This window comes from Protopterus annectens, chromosome 2.part1, assembly GCF_019279795.1.
Source record: "Protopterus annectens isolate FY-2018-M chromosome 2.part1, PAN1.0, whole genome shotgun sequence".
Lineage (NCBI taxonomy): Eukaryota > Metazoa > Chordata > Ceratodontiformes > Protopteridae > Protopterus > Protopterus annectens.
The window spans coordinates 640,613,589-640,639,133 of NC_056729.1; the positions used below are offsets into that span (position 1 = coordinate 640,613,589).

General features: G+C 43.2%; 1 protein-coding gene and 1 pseudogene across 2 annotated transcripts in view; one reads left to right on the forward strand and one right to left on the reverse strand.

The window, feature by feature from the left end:
* GATA4 (GATA binding protein 4) overlaps positions 1-25,545 on the forward strand; it is a 427,254-nt gene that overhangs the window by 90,031 nt on the left and 311,678 nt on the right. The gene's annotated exons all lie outside the window — the stretch shown is intronic.
* LOC122795091 lies at positions 15,707-15,860 on the reverse strand (annotated as a pseudogene).

Sequence of the window (25,545 nt, forward strand, 5' to 3'; positions counted from 1 at the left end):
GCAAGCTGACAACAGATTTACAAAGGGTCATTTACTTGCTACAAGCACTGGGATACACAGTCAATTTACAAAAGTCAAGGCTGATACCATCCCAAACAAGGACATTCTTGGGCGCGGAATTGGACACAGTAAAACAAATGGCATTCCTAACTGCAGAAAAACAAAAGGAACTCCCTCTTTACTTCTTGGCACTAACAAAACAGAACAAGCTAACAGCAAGAAAAGTTCTACAGGCCTTGGGCTTCATGGCATCCTGCATAATCTTGGTTCCACATGCCAGACTACATATGAGAAAACTACAGTGGTACCTAAAGAATTTATGGTCCCAACACAGGCACAGCCTAGAAGCAGAAATTCCTCTAATCCCATGCCTAAAACAGGAGTTCCTATGGTGGGCTCAAGCATGCCAGTCAAATCCAGGCCTACCCTTTCACAACTATCAAGCAAGCCAAACCATCACAACAGACGCCTCAGACCTAGGATGGGGGGCTCACATGCTGGACAAATGCGTGCAAGGATTGTGGACACAGGACCAGCTCCATTTGCACATCAACCTAAAAGAAATGCTGGCAGTAAAGCTGGCAATCCAAAAATTCAGACCATTCCTCAAAGCAGGACATTTGATGATAAGGACAGACAACACCACAGTCATGTGGTACATCAACAAACAGGGAGGCACTCATTCATACCCCCTATGCAGAATGACTTTGGACCTTTGGAACCTGGCGCTCAGCTTCAACATCCAGTTACAGGCAATGTTCGTACCAGGAAAGGAGAATACTCTAGCAGACATGTTAAGCAGAACCACCTCGGATGCTCACGAATGGATGCTACACCCGGACATCTTCAAGGCCATCTCAAAGAAATGGGGAATGCCACAGATAGATCTATTCGCTTCCCCTCTCAATCACCAGCTCAAAAAATTCTGCACAAGGACGTTCCACCCACTTGCATGGAAAGTGGACTCGCTCTCTTTCAGCTGGAAAGGTCTGACAGCATATGCATTCCCACCTCTTCCCTTGATACACAAGGTATTACTAAAAATCAAGGAGGAACATCCAAGGATAACCCTGATAGCTCCAAATTGGCCAAGACAACACTGGTACCCATTGCTGAGGAGCATGTCTCGGGACAAAATATGGCCAATACCCCTGATGCCTTTGATGTTAACCCAGAACAACTACAGCATCATGCATCCAAACCTAAAACCTTTGCAACTGACTGCATGGAACATCACATAGCAGCAACTAATCCAGAGCTTTCCCAAAGGGTTAAAGACATTATCCTTGAAGCCCGCAGACCTTCAACAAGAAGGAACTATGCAGGAAAATGGAAAAGGTTTGTCATTTGGAGTGCTGAAAGAGGAAAAGATGTGTCCAATATAGACATTGCTAACATTCTGGAGTATTTGGCAGAGCTTCTACATACAGGCCTGTCCTATTCCTCCATCAAGATACATGCATCAGCTATTTCAGCAGAATACAGCTTTGATCCACCTGTCTTTTCACATCCTTTACTCAGGCAGTTCCTCAGAGGAATCAAGAATGTAAAACATCCTAGGAAACCACCATTACCAGCTTGGGATTTGAACTTTGTGCTGGAAAAGTTGACACTCACACCTTTTGAACCAGCAGCAACAGCAGACCTGCAGCATCTATCGTGGAAAACTGCTTTCCTACTGGCAATAACCTCAGCAAGAAGGGTTTCTGAACTTCAGGCCCTAATGGCAGTACAACCCTTCCTAATCTTCCACCAAGATAGAGTGTCCATGAGGACTAATCCTACATTTATGCCTAAGGTGGTATCCAGAGTGTCTTTAAACCAGGCAATCCACCTACCTACCTTCTTCCCAAACCCACAAAACAGAGGGAAAGAATGCTGCATACCTTGGATGTACATAGACAGCTACGCTACTACCTGGACAGAACAAAAGTAACAGAAAAACTGACCAGCTGTTAGTAGCCTATGCAACAGGAAGGGAAGGAAAAGCGATTTCCAAACAGACAATCTCCAAATGGATAGGAAATTGCATACGATTCTGTTACTCCTTTCATGGAAAACCAATTCCACAGAACATAAGGCCTCATTCTACAAGGGCAACAGCCACTACCACAGCCTTCTTACGAGGAGTGGCAACCAAGGACATTATTGAGGCGGCTACTTGGACCTCCGTGCATACATTTGCCAAGCATTATAATTTACCTCTGTATTCCAGATCCCGAGCAGGGTTTGCCACTGCTGTACTGCAAGGGATCCTAACCACACCATAATCTATTCTTCCTCCTCCCCTAGTTGGCTATGGTATTCTACCCAGTTGTTATGACTGCAGATGCATCCATGAAGGACATAGTACAGTTTTGTACCTACCATAAATGTAGATGTCTGAACTGGATAGCATCTGCAGTCAGGATTACCCTCCCTCCTTCCCCTCTGTGGTACTCCTAGGGTATTTACACTCCTAATAGCTAGCTGGCGGGGGGGAGTCTCTTATGGTGTATTTGTTTGTATATATGTACATACATGCTTATTTTTTGTTTGCCTTCTATCTTTTTGGAAACATTGGCATTTACCCAAAATTTAGCCTTCCAAGAGGGCAACTGGCATCTGGGGCAAGAAACACTGAGGAAAATGGCGTCGGCTGATGCCTTTATACCCGAAGACCAACAGAGATGACGTCGGGTGAAGTGCGACATCAGCCGAAGCCGGACCCGGACTTTGGAATCCGGCCGACCGGAGGGCTGCCTGACGACAGGACAACCCAGTTGTTATGACTGCAGATGCTATCCAGTTCGGACATCTACATTTATGGTAGGTACAAAACTGTACTTTCCTTTGGTTCTGTCTTATTTGTGTGAGTTTCTCAATGCTGGTTTGGCCTATTCTTCTATTAAGGCTCACTTACCATTTCTTTCTGCTTGTCTGTGTTTAACTCCCCCATTAGCTTCTAGAGTTGAGGCTAAGGAATTTCTTAAAGATGTCCTTAATATTAAACTTCCCAAGAAGCCTGTTCCTCCTCCCTGGAATCTTAATTTTCTTCTGGAAAAATTGAATCAGGCTCCTTTTGAGTCTGCTGTTTCAGCTTCCTTGCAACATTGTTCTTGGAAGACAGTTCTTTTGTTAGCTTTTACTTCTGTTAGATAGGTGTCTGAGTTGCAAGCCCTTATGGCTTGTCCACCTTTTTTGATATTTCATGACAGGATTTCCTTGTGTACTAATCCTTCCTTCATGCCCAAGGTGGTTAATGAGTTGTCACTTAATCAGTCATCATTGGCCTATTTTTCCCTTCTCCTCGATCTAACAGTCATTGAGTGCTGCATACCTTAGATGTGCATAGACAGCTCACAATCAGAAAATCAAAGCAGTTGTTTGTTTCTTTTCATCCGAGGTCTTTAGGTTTGGCTGTTTCCAAACAAACTATTTCCACTTGGATTTCAAATGCTATTTCCTTTTGTTACTCTTTTCGTGGTGAGAGCCTTCCTTCTTCTGTAAAGGCTCATTCTGCTAGAGCTGTGGCTTCTTCTGGTGCTTTTTTAAAGCCTTAGACACTAAGTCTATTCTTGAATCTGCTACCTGGACTTCTGTGCACACCTTTACCTGACATTACCAGTTGGATGGTATCGCTAGAGCTGGTTTTGCTGCTGCCATTCTTCATGGCTTCATGGAGGCTCTGCTGCTTCCTCTTCCAAGTCTCTTCTTGAGCTTTGTCACTCTCCCATTAATAAGGAATACTGCAGTGGTGAATGTAACGATATAGTATAGTTGAATAAAATCTTACAATAATGGTAGATGTCCTTGCCTTTACTGCTGCAGTGTTCACTCCCTCCCTCTATCCCCCTAGTCTTTTTTCCTTCCTGGATGTGCAGGTTGTCTTTGGATTTCCTTGGACTGCTGTTCCTACTGAGGCAATCATTTCTGGGGATTGTGCACCTGAAAGTCACATTTATGCCATATGCTACACAAAGAGTGTGTAGGTGACGTTCAGCGTACCTTAATGCAATAGTAGACTTTGGTAAACTGGCCAGACGGTGGGCTTCATAGCAGGGAATCCCATTTGTAATGAATACTGCAGCGGTGAAGGCAAGGACATCTACTGCTATGGTCAGATTTTACACAACTGTACTTTCTTAACTGTGCTGTTGTCAGTCCCTGTGAGATTTACTTCCATGCATTTTGCTTAAGAGAATTTTGGAATGATTAAAGTTAATGAACTAAACCATAGTTTTATCTCTAGAAACAGATTGTATAGTTTTCTTATCAGTGTAAATTAAAATGCAGAACAAAGAATACAAGAAGCGTGTTTTATCTGTGTTGTTGACAAACTGGTTACAGAAAAAATATCTGCAGTTGGTCTAAGTAACAATGTTTCTGTGAAGTAATAGTGATGGAGTCATCCAGATAAAGTCATTTTAATGTTTTCTTAATTTCTTGCTGTTTTCAGAAGATGGAGTATTTGCTTCTGTCTTAGCCGTGCTCGTGTAAGCTTATTATTCAAGTTAATGATGTTGCATTACATAGAATACAGACCTAATCACTTCTGCTTATGAGAATCCCTGGATTTAGTACTGCATTTGTCATCTCAGAGCACCAATCATGCATTGACATCATAAAAGGGGATATTGCATTTCAAAAGACAAGAAGAAGAGCAGAAAGCAGGGCTATAGCTGTTGTAGTATTAATGCTACAGTCCATCTCATGGATATAAACATTACAGTCTCTCTCATGGCTATAAAACAGATGTATATATATGGATTCCATACATTTCATCGAATTACACTTAGTCGAAAATGATTCCAGGCATTTCACTTGACTGAAAGCTCACTTGACTGAAAGCTCATTTGGTCGAAAGTGGAATATAGCCCCTGCCCCACTGCAGTACAACCCTGGAGTGAGAATATTAAATAAGGGGGGTGGGTGAGGGGCACAGCCCCCCACATTGGGGGGTGTGGGGGGTGTAGTCCCCCCACATTATGCCAATAGTTTTTACTAAAGATATATATACCTATATATATATATATATATATATGTATATATATATATATATATATATATATATATATATATATATATATATATATATATCAGTGCATTTCTAATGGATATACCTTCTTATAATACTGAAGACATTAAAATTATGTGGGGGGATATGCCCCATACACCCCATTTTGGGGGGCTGTGCCCCCCACACCCCCCTTATTTAATATTCTCACTCCAAGGGTGCACTGCAGTGGGGCAGGGGTTATATTCCATTTTCGACCAAATGAACTTCGACCAAGTGAGCTTTCAGTCAAGTGAGCTTTCAGTGAAGTGAAATGCCTGGAATCATTTTCGACTAAGTGTAATTCGACCAAATGTATGGAATCCATATATATATATATATATATATATATATATATATATATATATATATATATATATATATGTATACACACACACACACACACACACACACACACACACACACACACACACACACACACACATACACACACACACAGACACACACATACAAACATGTACATACACACACACATATATATACTTATATATATATATATATATATATATATATATATATATATATATATAGATAGATAGATAGATATAAACATTTCCCTGAAGCAGCAAGCTCCGATGAGGTCACAGCAGATATAACAAAGATGCTGGGTGAGACGGGGGGTGGCTCCTGAGGGTACTCATAGCACTGTGGAAAGAAAGGCACATCCCAGATGACTGTAGAATAAGCATAGTAATGCCAGTGTTCAAGAACAAATGGGACATGCATAACTGTGGGCAGTACAAAGGTATCATTCTCCTGTCATATTGCATGAAAGTTTTGGAGAGGGTGATTGATAAATAGATGCGCAGAGTGATAGAAAGTAAGATGGGAGATGAGCTGTTCAAATTCAGATCAGTATGCAACACAACTGACCTGATGCTTATAGTGAGTCAGAAAGTTGACAAGAAGCCGCAGGTGGGGAAAGAGTCCAACAAGGTTCCAAGAAAGCTGATTTGGGCAGTCCTGCAGTGGTTCAAATCCCAGAAACATTGGTAGAATTAGTGTAGGCTATGTACAAGGACCCAATGACTCAAGTAAGAACAGTGTTTGGTGTTACAGAGCGTTCCCAGTGGGAGTGGGTGCACACCAGAGTTCATCTCTGAGCCCACTTCTGTTCATACTGGTGATGGACTACATTAGAAAACAGGTTGGAGGGGACAGACCAACAAAGATGCTGTATGCAGACGATGTGGCATTACAGGCAGACTCTTAGCAAGAACTTCAGCAAAGGATAGGGGAATGGAATGCAAAACTGAAGGCACATGGAATGAAACTAAGTACAGATAAGACAGATATAATGGAATTCAGAAGAAGCTGAGAAGATAAAAGGGAAAAGAGTGGAACAGTTTAACAGCTTCAAATATCCGAGAGGGGTGGTTGAGGAAAAGGGAAGTCTGAATGAAGAGATCAAAGCTAGAATCAGAGGAGCTGCAGCCAACTGGCATAGAGCATCACATGTAGTATATGACAGAAGAATGCCAAATAAGCTGAAAAGTAAGGTGTAGAAAATGGGTCTATATTCTATGTCCGAAGATTTCTAACTTTGAACACCATATGATCGACACCATATGTTCGAAGTTAGAAAACTTGGAACATTTAAAAAAAATTAAAAATTAATGTAATGGGTTAAAGCAGGGGGGCAAGCCCTCTGCACCCCCACACCCCCCGCTCTTTAAATATACCAACTCCGAGATCGCACTACAGTGCAGTAAAGAGAAGACCCACATGGAGGGTGCAGGGGGGCTTGCCCCCCTGCCTACAACCGTTAGTTTTGTTTTTATTTATTTATTTTTTATGTATGTTTGAAGTTTTATAACTTTGCCCATATGGTGTCGATCATATGGTGTTCAATGTTAGAAATCTTCGGACATGTAATATAGACCTGTAGAAAACAGTGGTGTGAGCATGCTATAGAAACCTGGGCAGTGAAGGCAGAACAGTTAAGGGAGGTTGAGGTGACAGAAGTGAAGTGACTGAGAAGGGTGGTACTCTAGGACACTCTGGGACAGATGAAGAAATGAGGACACAAGAGCAGAAGCCAAAGTGGCTCCAATTGCAGAAAAGGTCAAAGAGAACATATATGGTGGCTCAGGCAAATGTGCAGGAAAGCAGAAGACAATCTGGTGAAGAAGATTGGGACAGACAGGAAGAAGGTAAGAGGAAACAAGGGCATCCAGAAAGAGGTGGATGGATTTTGAGCAAGAAGACCTTCACCAGTCAAGCAAAAGTGTCAAAGAAGGCAGGAGAGTAACACTGAATAGTGAGAGAGAGAAAGATAGAGATAACAACAGCTGACACAACACCCAAACCCCATGTAGAAAATGGGAAAAAGGGGGCTGATGATGATGATGATAAACATTACAGTCCCTTTGATGGCTATAATACAAACACACACACACACACACACACACACACACACACACACACACACACACACACACACACACCTATACATATACATGCACACACACACACACACACACACACACACACACACACACACACACACACACACACACACACACACACACACACTCACACACACACACACACACATATACATATACATGCACACACACACACACACGCACACACGCACACAATCACACACACACACACACACACACACACACACATATACATGTACATGCACACACACACGCACACACACACGCACACACACACACACACACACACACACACACACACACACACATACATACGTATGTGTATGTATTATGTGTATGTATGTATTATGTATTTATTTTTACTCTGATCTGCTGCTGACCATCAAACCTCCCCATAGCCACTCAGATGGCACATTCATTCCCCCTGTAGTGAAAGGCCATGCTGTTTGCCCCCTGGACATGAGTCCTACAGCCTAATTTGTCCTCTGTGGTGAATGCTGAGCAGACCAGGAATGGTGCCATCATCTTTTGACCCTAGATTTCCTAACGTATGCATTGTTCTGGGACCTGTATTGAGAATGGTAGTGGCATAACCTTCCAATCATCTCTGCCTCCTGAAACTAGTACATCTTACCCTGATGAGACACAAAGGCTTATCACATATACTCCCACTCCCCTCCTTAGCTATTTCCAGTAAACACCCTAGCTGCTAGACAAACTCAGGTCACCTGGGTCATAGCAGAGATTTCTCCATCTGGATCTGGCTATAATAGCTCTACTCATTTTTTTAAGTGTTTACCTGTTTGTTTGCATTTGTACTTGAGATAAAAAACTTTTCAGACAAAAACATTCAAACACAATGAAACAGTACACAAACAAGTATAAACAAGTAAAACAATGTAAACAAAACAGTAATCTTTTTATATACTGGCAAACTATGGAGTTAGACTGTTTAAACCAAGAGATTTTAAAAGATATGCCACTGTTAGCATTGGAAGATCAGATGGTTGTGGATTCTATCAACATATCAGACACACTTTACATTCCAATACCAATACTGGACTGCAGCATGAGGGATGGTGGGGGAAAATTTGTATTCTGAAATGACATATTTTGCAGGAGCTGTGAAATTGATGCCCCATGTTCCTGTGCTGGGAAGAGCTCAGGTAAATAACTGAATTAGTCTCATTTTTAATTGGAATCGCTTGAAAAATTGTTGTTACAATTCTTTTGATACATTATTTTTATTACAAAATACAGAGCCTGGCTGATCCACCAGTACTTATTACTGCAAATACAAGAGAACAATAAACAAGAATTCTACCTCCCCAGGCTGATACACTATTCTGAATAAGTTACTTATCAATTTCTTCATTTGTCATAGCAATTACCATGACTCTGCATGAGAAAAAGGTTTTACAATCTGATTCCATTAGGATAAAACTAGTTTCCTTGTTGGTATAAACAACATTTGTGTAATAAGCCCCTGCTCAGATAGAGTTCTTGACAAACTCCATAAAGCTGGCAATATTTATATTATATAGCACCTGCCTTCCTAGTTGTTAAAATATAGTATGGTTTAAGCCACTTAACCACTGAACATATCCACCACATTTGTAACCAAGTTCCACCTTCTCCATAACCATGGCATCACGAGGGACTATAAGTAGAATTCCTTTTGAGTTGAGAAAATGGCGTTAAATAAACTCTATAAAATGTTCATTTGAATAGCTTTATTTCTTGAGGATTGAAGACATCTGGTTTATATTCCACTTCCTTTATCAAATGTTCTTGTCAGCAAAGAAGTCTAAAAGGTAAAGATGACACCAGGGATGTAATAACAGAGTGTATACTAGAAATGCTTACTTTCAACCTAGTTTTAAATAATGCTCAATCTCCTAAGGTTTGCAAGTTATCAGGGTAACTTCTATTTTATATTAAACATGATTTTGAAGTAATATGAAAAAATACATTTAGTGTCACAGAATTTACTAAAATTAATGGATATATTATTATTTAATGTCATTCTTCTAAATATTTTGGAATTAAAAGTTGTGCACATCAAAAAGACTGCCGAGATATTATGAACATCAGTCACATTTCCCATATTTCTTATAATAAATCTTAAAAGAATATTCAGTCATATTTAGCTTTTCTCTACCTCTTGAGTATTCAGGAACATAAAACTTAAAGACTAATGAGAAGACAGCAGGAGGAGAGATCAAATTATTTGCAAGTTGGAGCAAGAAACATTTCCAGCTTTCAAGCTGAGTCATTATATAAACCTCAGAGTCTTGAACTTTCATACCTAAATAATCTGGAGGAGAAACTAAATTGTGCCAGAGAACATGTGGGTAATCACCTCTACATAAAAACTTCTGCCAGATTCTGAGTTTATAATTATGAACTTAGCCCACTGTCCGTGTTCATGCCACTTTATATATTACATATCAACAATGGCCTTTAAATATTTCTACTTTCTGGAAGAGTACTGCATTTATGACAAAAAAAATGCTCGACTCTGTGCTTCTGCGTGTTCATTCTCTGTATTATACTACAAAACAGAATGATAACTGTAGTTGGAAAATTGTAAATGCCGTCTGGTCAAAGCTGTGGCTGAAATAAACAAATAAATGGGTCTAATTTCGGCAGGATCACACCATAACTTATAGCTTATCTTTACATGCTACAGCATATTATTTGTTATGGCAAACTAATCCTGAAGAAAGTTTTATTCTTGAGATCAGAATAAGAATATTTTTATTGACTGAACAGTCCAAACCTCCAGCAGTCCAAAAAATGAAATTCATTAAGAAAAACAAAAACACATTTTAATGAATGAATTTTATAATCTGTTGCAAAGAACCTACTTATTCTGTATCTAGAAAAGTACATTGTAATACTGAAATCTCTAGCAAGAATAATACCTCTGTAAAAAAAAAAAAAAAAAAAAAAAACACGACACTCCTTTCTTATATCCTTCAAAGTGTCACAATTTCTAAAAGGAGCATATAAAGAATTTAAAGAATGGTGCTTTATTCCAAAGTCAGAATTAAATAAATACACTTCTTCCTTCTGACTTTTGGAAAAAATTGGTCATGTTAATTTTATCATTCACTACAAGAACTGTAACACCCTTTGTTTTCTATACAGACATTTTGGAATATCCTTCTACCTTTGGCCATTTTAGTACAACACATGAATAAACAAACAAACTAATTGTCAAATACGAATTAAAAAAGTTGAAGAAAAAGAAGATAAGAATAAATAACACTGACAGCCTCTTCTCACCGTCAGACACCCCTTTTTTACTTGAACTCCACTCGGCTGACAAGGGGCAGGTGCGCTCCCATCGGGGCTTCCACGTCCCCCCCATGCTTTCCCATCCAGAGGGGTTCCGGGGACTTTGCGATATTTCAGGGATGCCTTCGGGTACCGGGCAAGGTTGGATGCCTACCCCCTGCCTGGCAGGATCTCTCTGGATATGGAAGACTCCCACCGGTAGCTCCCTTGAAGACTTCCATCGTGGGGGCTCTACCTGACCCCTCTCACCTGTGCAGAAGCTATCCTGGCCCTGCAGCCTTCCACCAGCAGTTCCCTTAAGGACTTCCACCTGGAAGGGGGGGCACGATCCAGACCCTCTGACCCAGGAGTGGGAGATCTCCCTCCCTGGCTGCTTTCCACCTCTCTTCCCCTTCCAGACTTCTGTGGGGAGGGACCCCCTCTAGGCTTCCAGTTCCACCCGGGTGGGAGGGCACTTTTCCCGTGTTGCATATCTCCTGGAGGCTGCCGAGCAGTGCCATGTCCCCATGCCCTCAGAGCCCCTCAGGGGGGCCACCCTCCAGTCCCGGCCAGCCCGCAGAACTCCCCACGGCTGCTGAGGGGCAAGCATGCCCTCATCAGGACTTCCGAGCCCCCACTCCTTTCCGGTCTACAGCATCATGGTGCCCATCTTCCCCAGATCTCCTGGAGGGTGCTGAGCCACGTCGTGTCCCCGCACCCTCAGAGTCTCTCATGCAAACCTCCATCCGGTCCCAGCTGGCCCCTTGGAACTCCCCTTGGCCACCGAGGAGCAGGTACACTCCCATCGGGGCTTCCGCATCCCCCTGCTTTCCTGTCCAGAGGGGTTCCGGGACTTTGTAATATTTTGAGGACTCTGTTGGGTGCCGAGCAAGGTCAGATGCTTTTCCCCTGCATGGCAGGAGCTCTCTGGATCCCACAGACTACCACCAGTAGCTCCCTTGAGGAATTCCATCACAGGGGCTCCGCCTGCCCCCTCTCACCTGGGCAGGAGCTCTCTGGCCCCACAGCCTTCTGCCAGCGGCTCCCTTAAGGTCTTCCACCTGGAGGGGGGATGGTCTGGACCCTCTCACCCGGGTGGGAGAGCTCCCTCCCCAGCCGCTTTTCAACTGTCTCCCCCTTCTGGACTTCCATCCCAGAGGGGGCTGTGGTTCGGTCCCACCTCACCCAGACAGGAGCTCTCCCAGCCCGACTAATTTCTGCCCCTCTCTCCCTTCCAGACTTCCATGGGGAGGGACCCCCCTCTGGGCTTCAGCGTCTACTCCGGTGGGAGAGCTCTTTTCCCATGTTAGATATCTCCTGAAGGCTGCCAAATCATTCTGTGTCAACTGTGATCTCTGAGCCTCTCAGAGGGACCTCCATCAGATCCTTCCCAGCCTCATGGAACTCTGCTGGACCGCAAGCCCTCAGACAGTCCCTCATCCAGACTTCCATGATGCTGGTTCTGCCGTTTGCTCTCCAAATAGGGCTTTCAAACTCACACAGGAGATAGCCCAGGGTCCCAGCATATCTGCGCATTTCACCACTTGGGTCTGGCTCTCACCCTTGCCATGCCAGGTGCCGATGAACATGCTTTGCTTTGAGCTTTCTGGAGTGTGGCCCCTTGCCCCCTGTGCAGTGCCGTTTGCAGGGTGGCATCCCTAATGTGCCAGGTGGAGGACTGGAGGCTGAACCGCTGCACACAGACAGCCCCAGGTGCAAGACACTATGGCAGCCATATCTCCGCACCCCTGAGGGCTGGGAGGATGGGATTGCAAACCTGGCTTCCTGGGGAGGCACCCAGCCCACCTGCTCTGTCAGCCAACTCCCTCTGGCTGGCTCTGGGTGCAAGATACCACAGCTGCCATATCTCAACACCCCTGAGAGCTGAGAAAATGGGATTGCAGACCTGGCTTCCAGAGGAGGCGCTCGGCCTGCCCACACTGTCTGCCAACTCCTCCAGCCGGCCCCTGGTGTGAGACACCACGGCGGCCGTATCTCCACACCGCAGAGGCCCAGGAGGATGGGATTGAGGACCTGGCTTCCTGGGGAGGCCCTTGGCCCGCCTGCACTGTCCACCAAGTCCCCCGGCCAGCCCCGGGTGCAAGACACCACAGCATATGTATCTCCACCGCCTGGGGGCCGGGACACCCAGCCTGGCTTCCTCGGATGGCCCTTCACCCTCTCCCAGGAACCGCGCACTCCCCGCTGGGTCATCCCTCCAGGGACCATCCTTGAGCCTGGGTACACGATCCTCAGCCCCCTCCAAATCCGCAGGGGTTCTGGCTATCTGGATGGATGTGCTGGGGGGGGCGTGGAGTGAGTGGCATGACTGGGGACCTCATCCCACAAGGTACGCCCTGCCACCAGGTCACACCCAGACCCCACTCCCTCGATCCCCCATCCAAACCCCACACCTGCCACCAAGGAGTGGGGGGTGGGTGGCATGTGGGCCTGGCCGGCCTGAGGGCTGGTTCCCCCTCCCCGCGAGGGCACTGAGCCAATTCCCCCACCTGCGACAAAAGCTTGGCTCGAGGGTTGACTTTCAGTAGATCTCAGCTTTTTGCTGATCTGCTACGTACGAAATCCTGACCCAGAATCAGGTAATCTATAAATGATTTAGCACCCGTTTCCCCACAAATATGCAGTGCACTGCTGGAGAGAGGCAGCCCCCTTCTGTCCACGCTCCGACCCAGTGACAAGCAGCACTCCTCGCCGACCTTGCGGCCGGCTATCCCTGGCCAACTGGAGATCCACAGTGCTGCGGTACCATTATGTTTAGGCAGGATTCTGACTTCGAGGCATTCAGTCATAATCCCACAGATGGTAGATTCACACCATTGGCTCCTCAGCCAAGCACATACACCAAATGTCTGAACCTGCGGTTCCTCTCATACTGAGCAGGATTACTATTGCAGCAACACATCCTCAGTAGAGTAAAACTAACCTGTCTTATGGCGGTCTAAACACAGCTCATGTTCCCTATTAATGGGTGAACAATCCAATGCTTGGTGAATTCTGCTTCACAATGATAGGAAGAGCCAACATAGAAGGATCAAAAAGCAACATCGCTATGAATTCTTGGCCGGCACAAGCCAGTTATCCCTGTGGTAACTTTTCTGACACCTCCTGCTTAAAACCCAAAAAGCCAAAAGGATCATGAGGCCCCACTTTCATGGTCTGTATTCATACTGAAAATCAAGATCAAGTGAGCTTTTGCCCTTCTGCTCCATGGGAGGTTTCTGTCCTCCCTGAGCTTGCCTTAGGTCACCTGTGTTACTCTTTGACAGGTGTACCATCCCAGTCAAACTCTCCACCTGACAATATCCCTGGAGTGGGTTGGGCCCCAGACGCCCAGGAGTTTGGAGCCAGAAGCGAGAGCCCCATTGGGGCTCACCACCCCGCCTCACTGGGTAAGTGAAAAAATTATAAGAGTAGTGGTATTTCACCAGTGGCTAAAGCCTACCACTTATTCTACACCTCTCATTTCTCTTCACAGTGCCAGACTAGAGGCAAGCTCAACAGGGTCTTCTTTCCCCGCTGATTCTGCCAAGCCTGTTCCCTTGGCTGTGGTTTCACTAGACAGTAGGTAGGGAAAGTGGGAATCTCGTTCATCCATTCATGAGCATCACTAATTATATAACGAGGCATTTGGCTACCTTAAGATAGTCATACTTACTCCCACCGTTTAACCACGCTACATTGAATTTCTTCACTTTGACATTCAGAGCACTGGGCAGAAACCACAACCCGTCAACACCCATCTTGGCCTTCACGATGCTTTGTTTTAATTAAACAGTTGGATTCCCCCAGTCTGCACCAGTTTTAAGTCAGCTGCTAGCTGCTGGACGATGCGGGACGCTGGTCGGAACTGGTGCCTTCCACAGCCAGGGCGCTCCACAGGAAGGGCCTGGCGCACATACAGAGTCACCGCTGCCATCCTCCCGCCCCCCCCCCCAGGAACGGAGAGTGCAATGACAGAGCAATGCCTTGTCCAGCCGCGGCACTCGCCCAGCCCCACTTCACACCCGAGCCCGGCCAACCCAGCCCTTAGAGCCAATCCTTATTACGAAGTTACGGATCTGGCTTGCTGACTTCCCTTACCTATATTGCTCTAACATGCCAGAGGCTGTTCACCTTGGAAACCTGCTGCAGACCCCATTGACCCTATCAGTTTACCTCTGAATGGTTTCATGCCCTCTTGAACTCTCTCTTCAAAGTTCTTTTCAACTTTCCCTTATGGTACTTGTCTTCTATCGGTCTTGTGCCCATGTTTAGCCTTAAATGGAGTTTACCACCCGCTTTTGGCTGCATTCACAAAAACCTGACTTCAGGAAGACCTGATCCCTATGTGCTGGGGGCCGCCACCATCCTCACACTGTCCACGGGCTGAGCCTCGATCACAAGGACTTGGGCCCCCTGGGCAGTGCCTGGGAGAAGGACTTCTGTGCGCCACATTTCCTTGCACCTGTCATCCAGGCAGGGATTCGATGCTGGTATCTTCCCTCTTTACTCGCCATTACTGAGGGAGTCCTGGTTAGTTTCTTTTCCTCTGCTTAGTAATATGCTTAAATTTGGTGGGTCACCATATCTGGTCTGAGGTCGCGTTCCAAGCGTGGTCGTGGGGAGGGGTGGTGGGACAGCGAGAGCCTCGGGGGTGGATGGACTAACTGTCGTCCTCTCCCACCCCCCACCCTGGCATGTGGGAACCAGGAGGGTGGACATCGGGCTCCACCCTGGGAGGGCAGCCCGGTGGCAGTACCACCAACAGCATCTGGGGGGGCTGGCCAGACATGCGCCTGCTCCCTCCCATCCTCAGACAGACTTCCCGGCTTGAGGCGGCAGGGGACTCATCTCCTCTGTCCGCATCTCTCCCTGGGGGGCCCATGGAGGACTCCCTCGACTCCCTGGCACACCCTCAACGGGGGCCAGTCACCCCCCCTGGGGGAGATGGAAGGCACGGCGACCCTCAGACAGGCATAGCCCCGGGAGTAAACCGGGGCTACAAAGTGCATTTGAAGTGTTGATGATCAATGTGTCTAACAATTCACATTAGTTCTCGTAGCTAGCTGCGTCCTTCATCAACACATGAGCTGAGTGATCCACCGCTCAGAGTCGTACTCGTTCTTGTTCACCAGGGGCACCACTGCCAGTGTGGTGTCACACCTCGAGACATGCACATGAGGTTTCACGAGCATCGTTGCGGGTGCCCAGATTGGGGTTACTGGCCCCATGTCAGAGGACAGTAGGGAGTCCCACGTCAGCCAGCATGTGGCCGCACTGCCGACCCTACAGGTCTTTGAACCGACACCCCGTGTGGAGCGGGACGTCCTCCGCAGGTACCCACGATTGACATAGAGGGGAGAGAACTTTGCTGTGCCACCCCTTGGGGTGACCCTGCACAGCCAGAGTGGAGGCCACCACCCCCCTGCTGGGACGGTACCCTCTCCATCCCCCTACCATACGAGGAGCCAGCCACCTCCAGAATGAGCGGCAGACTGCACTGCTGGGCCGGGTCCACCCTCCATTACCATCTTCTCGTGGCAGCAGAGGAGAGCCCGCCCCTCCCACCACATGGACGGACCCCCTCCCCTCCCATCACTGGGAGGCGAGGGGGGATGGACACCACCCCTCCTCTTACTCCCTCTCCTCTCCCTCCTTCCCCCCTCCCTGGGAGCCACGGGCTCGGTCCCGCCAGCCTCCACCATTTAGCACATGTGCAGCCCCGGACATCTAAGGGCATCACAGACCTGTTATTGCTCAATCTCGTGTGGCTGAATTATCCCAGTAAAAGTGAGCACGGAATGAGCCATGGCTCATTTGACCTAGGTTCAATTAGCAGCTCAGGCAACTGACAGAATGACAGGGATGGCATTCGTCAATGATGCTCCTTTAGGGTATGAGTGGAGTTGCTCTCACACGTAATAGATATTCATGGGAGGTGGGGCAAGGACAGGATAGGGCATATAAAGAAAAAAACAAGATGGATGTGAAGACAACTGAGCCCCCAGGACATCCTTAGGATCCACGTCTGGCCCCAGCAATACTTAGAGTAAGTCTGGAAGAGTGATAAGCTGATAGACCCAGTGTATACATAGAACACTGGGAATCAGGAGGGTTAAATAATGTCCCATGGAGGACCAAAAGAATAAAAAGTGACCATAGAACTCAAATGAAATTTGAGTACAAGAAAACAAGCACTTAAAGGAAAAGAAACAATTATAAATCATATGCCATACTGCTATAAAAGACGTAAGAGAGAAATTGTCTAATAAGAATGTCAGTTCCAGTCAGAGTTACTTGGACCAACACTTCCCATGTTTTCAAAGCCACCTCCTCATTTTCAGCAGTCACATATCCTAATGTTGTACTGTGAAGAGCACCCAGCCTTGCAGGCTACAGAAAGTCTTTACCTTTTACAACCAAATGTTTGCCAGATCCTGTTTTAAGCTGTTTCTATAGCAATATCAATTTCTGCAGGAATATCCCTAAAATATTTATTCTGTGTTCAAGAAAGAAAGAAACTTGTCTATAGTATCTGCCATATGTGCTTTGTCACTGATAAACCATACACAAAAAAGGAAAACTAGCTTTGCTGCTCATGAAAAGAATATGGGATGACAGGCTTAATGCTGGTAAAGTTACAAAAGTTTTATTCCAGTCCTGTACTTCAGATTAGGCTTTACAAAAAAGACAATGGTACCTTTCTGATTTTATATTAGAGAGGCGGTCTGAAAATGAAGTAGGTCCAGTGCAGAGTCCTGTAGGGCACCACTGATAAGCACTAGTGAGACAAGCAGGTAACTCTCAGACTTGTTCATCTTTGTTGTCTAACCAGTTTTTTACCTGCTGAATGGACTGACATTTGATATATTTAATCTGTCAGTTATTAGGTTGAATTATGTTGAATGATTACCAAGGGTAACATAGCAGCATAAACTGCTAGTCCTTCATCAAGTGCTGCTGTTATCTCTTCAGACAGTGCAACAAATTACGTAAGTTAAGATCTCCCCTTAAATGTAACATATCTGACAGAACATTTCTGAGTTATTTTAGACAAACTCCAGTATGATTTGTTACATGACTTCACACAGAATATTGGTCAAGTTGGTAGGACTAAGTTATTTGAGTCTTATGCCACTTCTTGTACAATTCACATATCAGTTCTATTACAGTCTGTTACTGTGGGATTTGGATGTGTCTTTATACTAATTATGCTAATTTTGTTTAAAATGGCTTGTATGGGGTTTAGTTAGATATGTTTTGATTCTTTGATTCTTTGTAAAAAAACAACCAGTATCTTGTTTGGTCCACTGTATCTTGAGTTTATAATTTTATTTATGATAGAACTCATATTTGTAGTAATGTAATGGATGTTTCCTCTTGTGTTTGTAGCAGTCTGGTGTATATATTTGCTTACTCTGAAGTCTCTAGAAAGTTTTTCTTCAGATACATTTGCTGTGCCCTGCTATTTGGTGATCACTTCACAGTTTATTGATAATACGTCACATGCACAAATTTTCTTTTTCTAGTTTTCTGGTGTAATTAAAGAACACCTAAGTATTGCTTTCAGCCTTTGAGGCCAAGTGGAGTTCATACATCTGATAAGAAAATAAGTAAATTCAGTATTTTATTTAATCTAGCATAATTTAAACAGTACCTGTTCATCTGCTGTATGGATTTTTTTTCCTAGGCGCTTTTTCTTTGCCCTCATACCTGTTGACCATCAAGTCACCCCTCTCACAGTCCATATGTTCCTCAGTTTATGGACTTTCACCCATACCTGAGGCAAATGGAGTCTGGAATAGCCATCATTCAAGTAGCCATGAAAGAGCTTTATGCTCATGCCAGCTTCCAGGCAATGAACACCACTGGGGTTTACCATACCTTCTCTTGTTTGTGCACACTCTCACATGCCCTCTGTTAAATCTCCCTCCCAGCAGTCACTTGGTGTGCCTATTAGTTACCCCCAGGCCATATATTTGCATCTCAGCTCCACCTCTGATGGAAGCTATGCAGGACATGGCTGGCTCCACCCACTCACCACTGCCTATCTTCCCCTACCAGCATCATCAAGCACCCAAACAACCAATTAAACTTGGTTCACCTGGGCCATAATTAGGGACTTTTGTGGAATTAAGAAGGGAGGTGATGATTAGTGATCAGCAGTATGGTTTCATGCCAGGAAAGAGCACTACAGATGCAATATTTGCTCTGAGAGTGTTGTTGGAGAAATACAGAGAAGGTCAGAAGGAGTTGCATTGTGTCTTTGTGGACTTGGAAAAAGCATATGACAGGGTGCCTAGAGAGGAGTTGTGGTATTGTATGAGGAAGTCGGGAGTGGCAGAGAAGTATGTAAGAGTGGTACAGGATATGTACAAGGGTAGTGTGACATTGGTGAGGACTGTGGTGGGAGTGACAGATACGTTTAAGGTGTAGGTGGGATTACATCAAGGATCAGCTCTGAGCCCTTTCTTATTTGCAGTGGTGATGGACACATTGACAGATGAGATTAGACAGGAGGCCCCGTGGACTATGATGTTTGCAGATGACATTGTGATATGTAGTGAGAGTAGGGATGGGGTTGAGGAGACCCTGGAGAGGTGGAGATATGCTTTAGAGAGGAGAGGAATGAAGGTCAGCAGGGCTAAAACAGAATATATGTGTGTAAATGAGAGGGAGGGTAGAGGAATGGTGAGGATGCAGGGAGTAGAGTTGGTAAAGGTGGATGAGTTTAAGTACTTGGGATCAACAGTTCAGAGTAATGGTGAGTGTGGAAGAGAGGTGAAGAAGAGAGTACAGGCAGGGTGGAATGGGTGGAGAAGAGTGTCAGGAGTGATTTGTGACAGACGGGTACCAATAAGAGTGAAAGGGAAGGTCTACAAGAGGGTAGTGAGACCAGCTATGTTATATGGGTTGGAGACGGTAGCATTGTCAAAAAGGCAGGAGTCAGAGCTGGATGTGGCAGAGTTAAAGATGTTAAGATTTGCACTGGGTGTGACTAGGATGGACAGGATTAGGAATCAGTATATTAGAGGGTCAGCTCAGGTTGGACAGTTTGGAGACAAAGCAAGAGAGGCAAGATTGCATAGGTTTGGACATGTGCTGAGGAGGGATGCTGGGTATATTGGGAAAAGGATGCTAAAGATGGAGCTGCCAGGTAAGAGGAAAAGAAGAAGGCCTAAGATGAGGTTTATGGATGTGGGAGAGAGGGCATGCAGGCGGTTGGTGTGAAAGAGCATGATGTAGAGGACAGGAAGGAATGGAAACAGATGATCCGCTGTGGCGACCCCTAACGGGAACAGCCGAAAGAAGATGATGATGTGGAATTTATCTATATATTTATGTTGTCAAGTATAAATTAAACATAAATATAAATTCGGGTGGTGCAGTGGTACAGCAGTTAACATTGTCTTCTTACAGCAAGAGGCTGTCCAATTTGATTCTCAGTTGGGATGCCTTCTGTGCGGAGTCTGTAAGTCCTCCCTGAGTTCACGTGGGTTTCCTCCCACATTCCAAAGATGTGTATCTGGAGCCTTTCTTCCTGAGCCTCCACTGAAAATAGGCTCTGTCCCAGTCAAACATTTCCAGTAAACAAATGTTAAATAAGTAAAATAAATTAATAACATTACAGAATGTGTTAATACTACCCTGAAAAGTTATATTTGCACCATTGAAAATATTGTCCCAGCCTAAGTGTTTCTTCTATTGCATCATAGATATTGTGTTTGGTTTATGGTTGAGTTTAATTTTATTCTTGGATTAAAGTTGATCTATGTCAGTTTCACAGAATATATGCTGTTTTAGGTTAGAGATAATAGCACCATGATCTGTGTTAATTGCAAACAGTATACTCCTATATGTTTTGGTAAGCAGCATAAAGATCTTTGCTCTGCCAGTATCTTTTTTTTTTTTAATTTTATTTTTAATTTGTTAACCAGAGTAGAGCACTGATCCCATTGCATCTAGTTCAGTCTCAGCTCCGGGATCTTAGCTAGGATAGTGCAACCATTAGTTGGATTTTGTACTGCTTGTTCCAAATTGTTTCAGTTATACTGAGAAGTTTAGACAGTGTGCATATGGGTGGTTAAAATTTCCCATAAGGATTCTGTTATTCATTTTTTCATCTTGGAACTAAATCACAAATCGTCATGCTGTTAATGGTGCATGGTGGGTTTGTATAACAGTATATTCAGTGCAACTGATATTTAATATTGTGTGAAAACTTCTAGTTCTGAGTTATTTTTTTGGCTTCTGTCTTTTACATTTTATTTTATTGCTATTGGCACACCACCACCTGTCTCACTAGATTTACAATGAAAGGGAGTATAACATGGAATTTGTGTTAGGCCAATTTAAACCAAATTTTGGTAATGGTATGGGACATTCGTAAGTGGAGGAAGTCTTCTGAATCACCCATTTTATTGTCAAGATTTCTAACATTTATGAATGGCACCCTCACTTGTGATGTTTTATTTTGTGCATTTTTGATTTTTTTAAATTTGAAAATATGTAAAACTGTCACCATGTGAATGGAAAAAATGAACATGACCTTGTTTAGTAATTATACTCCTCACAGAAGAAGATGAAGCTTGTTTGCATTAAAGAATTCCAGCTTATTACACATTTCACTTCAAGCTGACAGGCACTGAATCCCTTTCTGTGACATCATGTATTTTACCTTTGATGAAATTGTCTTGATATGCAGGTGCTAACGAGATAAAGAGAGCGTTCCAGTTGTGCTGTTCCTATGCTTGCTAGGATGTTTGGTAATCCCTTCATCCTGTTGCATACATATCATAAGTACACTTAATTCCTTTTATTGTAGATGTGATGTTTCTAATTTTAGCCCAGATAGGCATGCCACTGTCATAAACTTATTAGAAAGTCCAGTGAGGTATGTGCCTGTTTAACTTACAGTAAGGTTATTCCAATGCTTTGGGAGTGGTGTGTTATGCAGTTTGCTGTTTGGGCTTTTGAGTCTGGCTTAGTTCATTTTTAATGTCAGAGGTGTTGTTATAATGTTATAGTGAGTATGTATGCATGATTTAGTGTTGTTAGGATGTCTTTGTAAAATGTGTGTGTATGTGCATGTGGTTCTAGTTTTTGCTAAGTTTATAGCATCCAAAGGTTTGGTTCAGGCTTTTGTTGGTGCACATTTCAGAACATCTGCATTTGTAGGATTGAGTTTGTGCATATGCTTCACCCGATGGGGCTACTGCTTAGAGCTTATTTTACAGGCTCCATTTGGTAAAAATGCCTTGTATTCATCTACAAAGTAGCAGTAAAAAACTACAATACAACACGTATAATTTGTTTAAAAATACAAACCATTACAAAACTTAAACGTTTAGTGACACATTGACAAAATTAAAACAAGGTTTTGACTAGAAGTATGCATGTTAATGTTTTTTTTTTAACTTGAAAGATTTCACTTGAGATTAGGTATGGACTACATGAGCTAAGTGACATTATGAACAGTGTAAGAAATGCCTTGCACTGTTACAAAATATACTCCTTATTGGCAGGGCCCTAAACATTTATGATAGGTGCAGATATATTCAGAATGATGCAAGCTCTTAGCAGTAGCCCCATTGAAAGACTGCAGTTATGGTCCTTGACTGTACAATGGGCCAAAAAAGATAAAAAAGGTTGGTAAAATGGGAACATTCAGATTTATTCACATATCCATCTGTTCTGACAGCTATCTCAAGAAAAACTTGGGTTTCATTCTACCCTAAGCTAAACTCAAAGAAAGCAATTCAGCAAAACATTTTAATATACCACTCAAAAAATAACTCACACAGAAATCTACTTTGGCAGCTGTCTCAAGAAAATTATGAATAACTGTTCTTTGTTACATTAACCACAATAAAACAGTTTACAGCAAAATCAAAAATTCATAAACAGTTACTCTCCCACAATCCCCCCCCCCAAAAAAAAAAATACAAGATTTGATTTTACCTTAACTTTTTAAAAGTCAAAGAAAAAGGTTCTGGACATTAGCCTAACTGATTTGAAGATGGTTAATTGCTATTGACATATCACATCCAAAGTAAATTAAACTGTAAATACTAATCAATGGTTATATGTGAATCAATTTCTTTACTATATTGAATAACAAGTACTAACCATACCAGAGTGATACTAGGTTAAAATACATGAATTTCGCTGTTGATCAAAATTTAAAGAAATCACTTACATTTCAGACTGACATCTCTATAACATTTTCAACCTCTTGCAGGATCTTGAAAAGGACATCCCTACTAAATTTTTAAATTTCTTAGTAGATAGCTACAATAATGATATGATGGGAAAAAGATAAAGCTCTTATTCTCACATCTCTTCTTATTTATCCTCATAAAATATTTCCTTTGTTTCTTGGAGTCATTTTTTCATGACAGATCTAAGGGCATTTAATAGTCCGGAAATACTATCAAAGATGTTGTTGCACATGTAGATATTCTGATGTAGTAAAATAATTTGAAGTCATGTCTTACTTAAATGCTCCTCACTGAAACATGTATGACTCAAATTCAACATTGTTTTTAGATTTTGTGGTCCAACAATGTGATTGTATGCAAGCAATTTTTACTTTATAGTCTCCCCATCGCAGCATGTGTTAATAACACTCAGTGATGTTTGCTCTTGTTGCTATTGGGAGAGACTTGGAAATATATTACCCAGTCATAGAAAATAGCATGTGTCCCAGCAAAGGACGAATGACTTAGCATAGTTGAAAATACTTTGAAAATGTGAACTGTAAATATTGACCTAATTTAGATATATTGTTAGACAAAGTTTCAGAAAAAATAGCTAACGATCACAGATCATAGATCATAAATCATAAATAAATAAATAACTTTCACTGTGTGAAGCTCAGAACATATTAACTGCACTGTGTTTAGCTTAGTAAATATAAAATATAAATATTCTTTCTAGACAGCCATTGTACATAATTATTCACTATTTAGCCTGTACAGAATTACTCCAAGTCCAAATTACTGTGGGTAAGAACTCCTCCCCTTCATCATCAGTTACTGGCTCCCTTTCACAAACCAAGATGCCCACACAGCTTATTTAGACCTATTTAAGACAATTAAGGTGAAATCTAACACCCTAGTCATGGGTGACTTCAACTATCCGTCAATTATTTGGGAAACTTATAAGAGCCCAAACTCACTCCCACAAAAGTTCTTGGACTTTGTTAACTCAAATGCCCTGCAACAAATAGTGCATCACCCTACAAGGGCTCCAATATTCTAGACCTGGTCCTCACCAATATGAGTGACAGATGCAATGCCTCAAGTGTAGGGCCCATACTGATTAAATCCAACAATAAATCAGTCATTTTTGAAGTAGTAATAGCACCAGAACTCCCCAAAGGAGAAGTCAGGCAGAAAAACTTCACCAAAGCTAAATATACCTTCCTAAGTGAAGGTATAATTGACTTCTAAACTCTAATTTCCATAGATGGCATTGACTTCTGTACTAAGGTATACACTGGTGCCCTGTATAAACATGTACACAAATGTATAGACACAGCTGTGCCAGATAGGATTAAAGCAAGATCCTCAAGAAAATACAAACCATCCTGGAGGATGTCTAAAAACAATAAGTGAAAGAAGCTGTTGTCTAAAAATACAAAAAGTGAGATCCCAGAAATGGAAAAGTACCCTGCTCAGCCAAAACAACAAAATAAAACAACTCATAAAATCTTCAAAGAACAACTATGAGAAAAAAATTAGCAACCATAGCCAAGGATTACCATAAGGCTTTCTTCAGCTACATCTGCAACCTAAAAAGTAGGACTCAGATGTGTGCTGAACTAATTGTGGATGACATCACACATACTGACCATGCGGAAATTGCAAACCTGCTAGCAGACAGGTTTGGTGAAAACTTCATCCCCTATCCCCCCAAGCATACCACAGACCATGTCTTCATCATCTCCTCCTCCCTGCATCTCCAAAGTACAAGTCATCAATTCTCTCTCCAAGGCTAATAACACAGTCCCCATGGGACAATATGGCATTCTGGTCTGCATTTTTAATGTTCTAAAACAAGAGCTAGCTACTCCATTAGGCAATCTATTCAACCGCAGCCTGAGTACTGGCTTTGTCCCCACTGAATGGAAAACAGAGACTGTTATTCGCCTCCACAAGGGTGGCTTGGCAATAGACCCGGTTAACTATAGACCTATAAGTTTAACCAACCTCATCTGTAAGGCAATGGAATGAATCATCATGGACCTCATAAAGCTAGCTAGAATTTTGTAAATAATTATATATCATTTGCATATCAAGCTGATTTGTACAGATTTTTGTCCTGAAAATGTATTTGTGAGCTCTGCTTGTGTTTATTTTGTAAAGTACGTCAACAGTGCACCCTGCTGAAATGAAGAGAAATGTACATGTATTATGGTATCTGAATTAAATGTATATGTTTAATAGAGGACACTGGCACAGCAATGGTTAACCAGCTGGCTTATGTTAAGAAAAATAAGGGAAATGTAAATGAGCTGTTAAATCATTGAAAGGCATCCCACAATGCTGAGTAGGCTGGGAGATGGTAGGTCTGGGAGCAGCCATTATCAGTTAGCTTTTGTAAAGAAGGGATGAAGTGTTGTAAAGTTTTCTGGCTTCTAGGCATTACCATAAAAGCTCTAAATGTGTATTGTAGCAGTCTGCTAAAGTCCTGTCTCAAACGTCAAAAGAAGATATTGTGGGAACCTAGAGTCAGCTGACCAGATGAGGTTATTCTGCAAGTCATCTTGGATATTATATTTTGCAGGGAGTAATC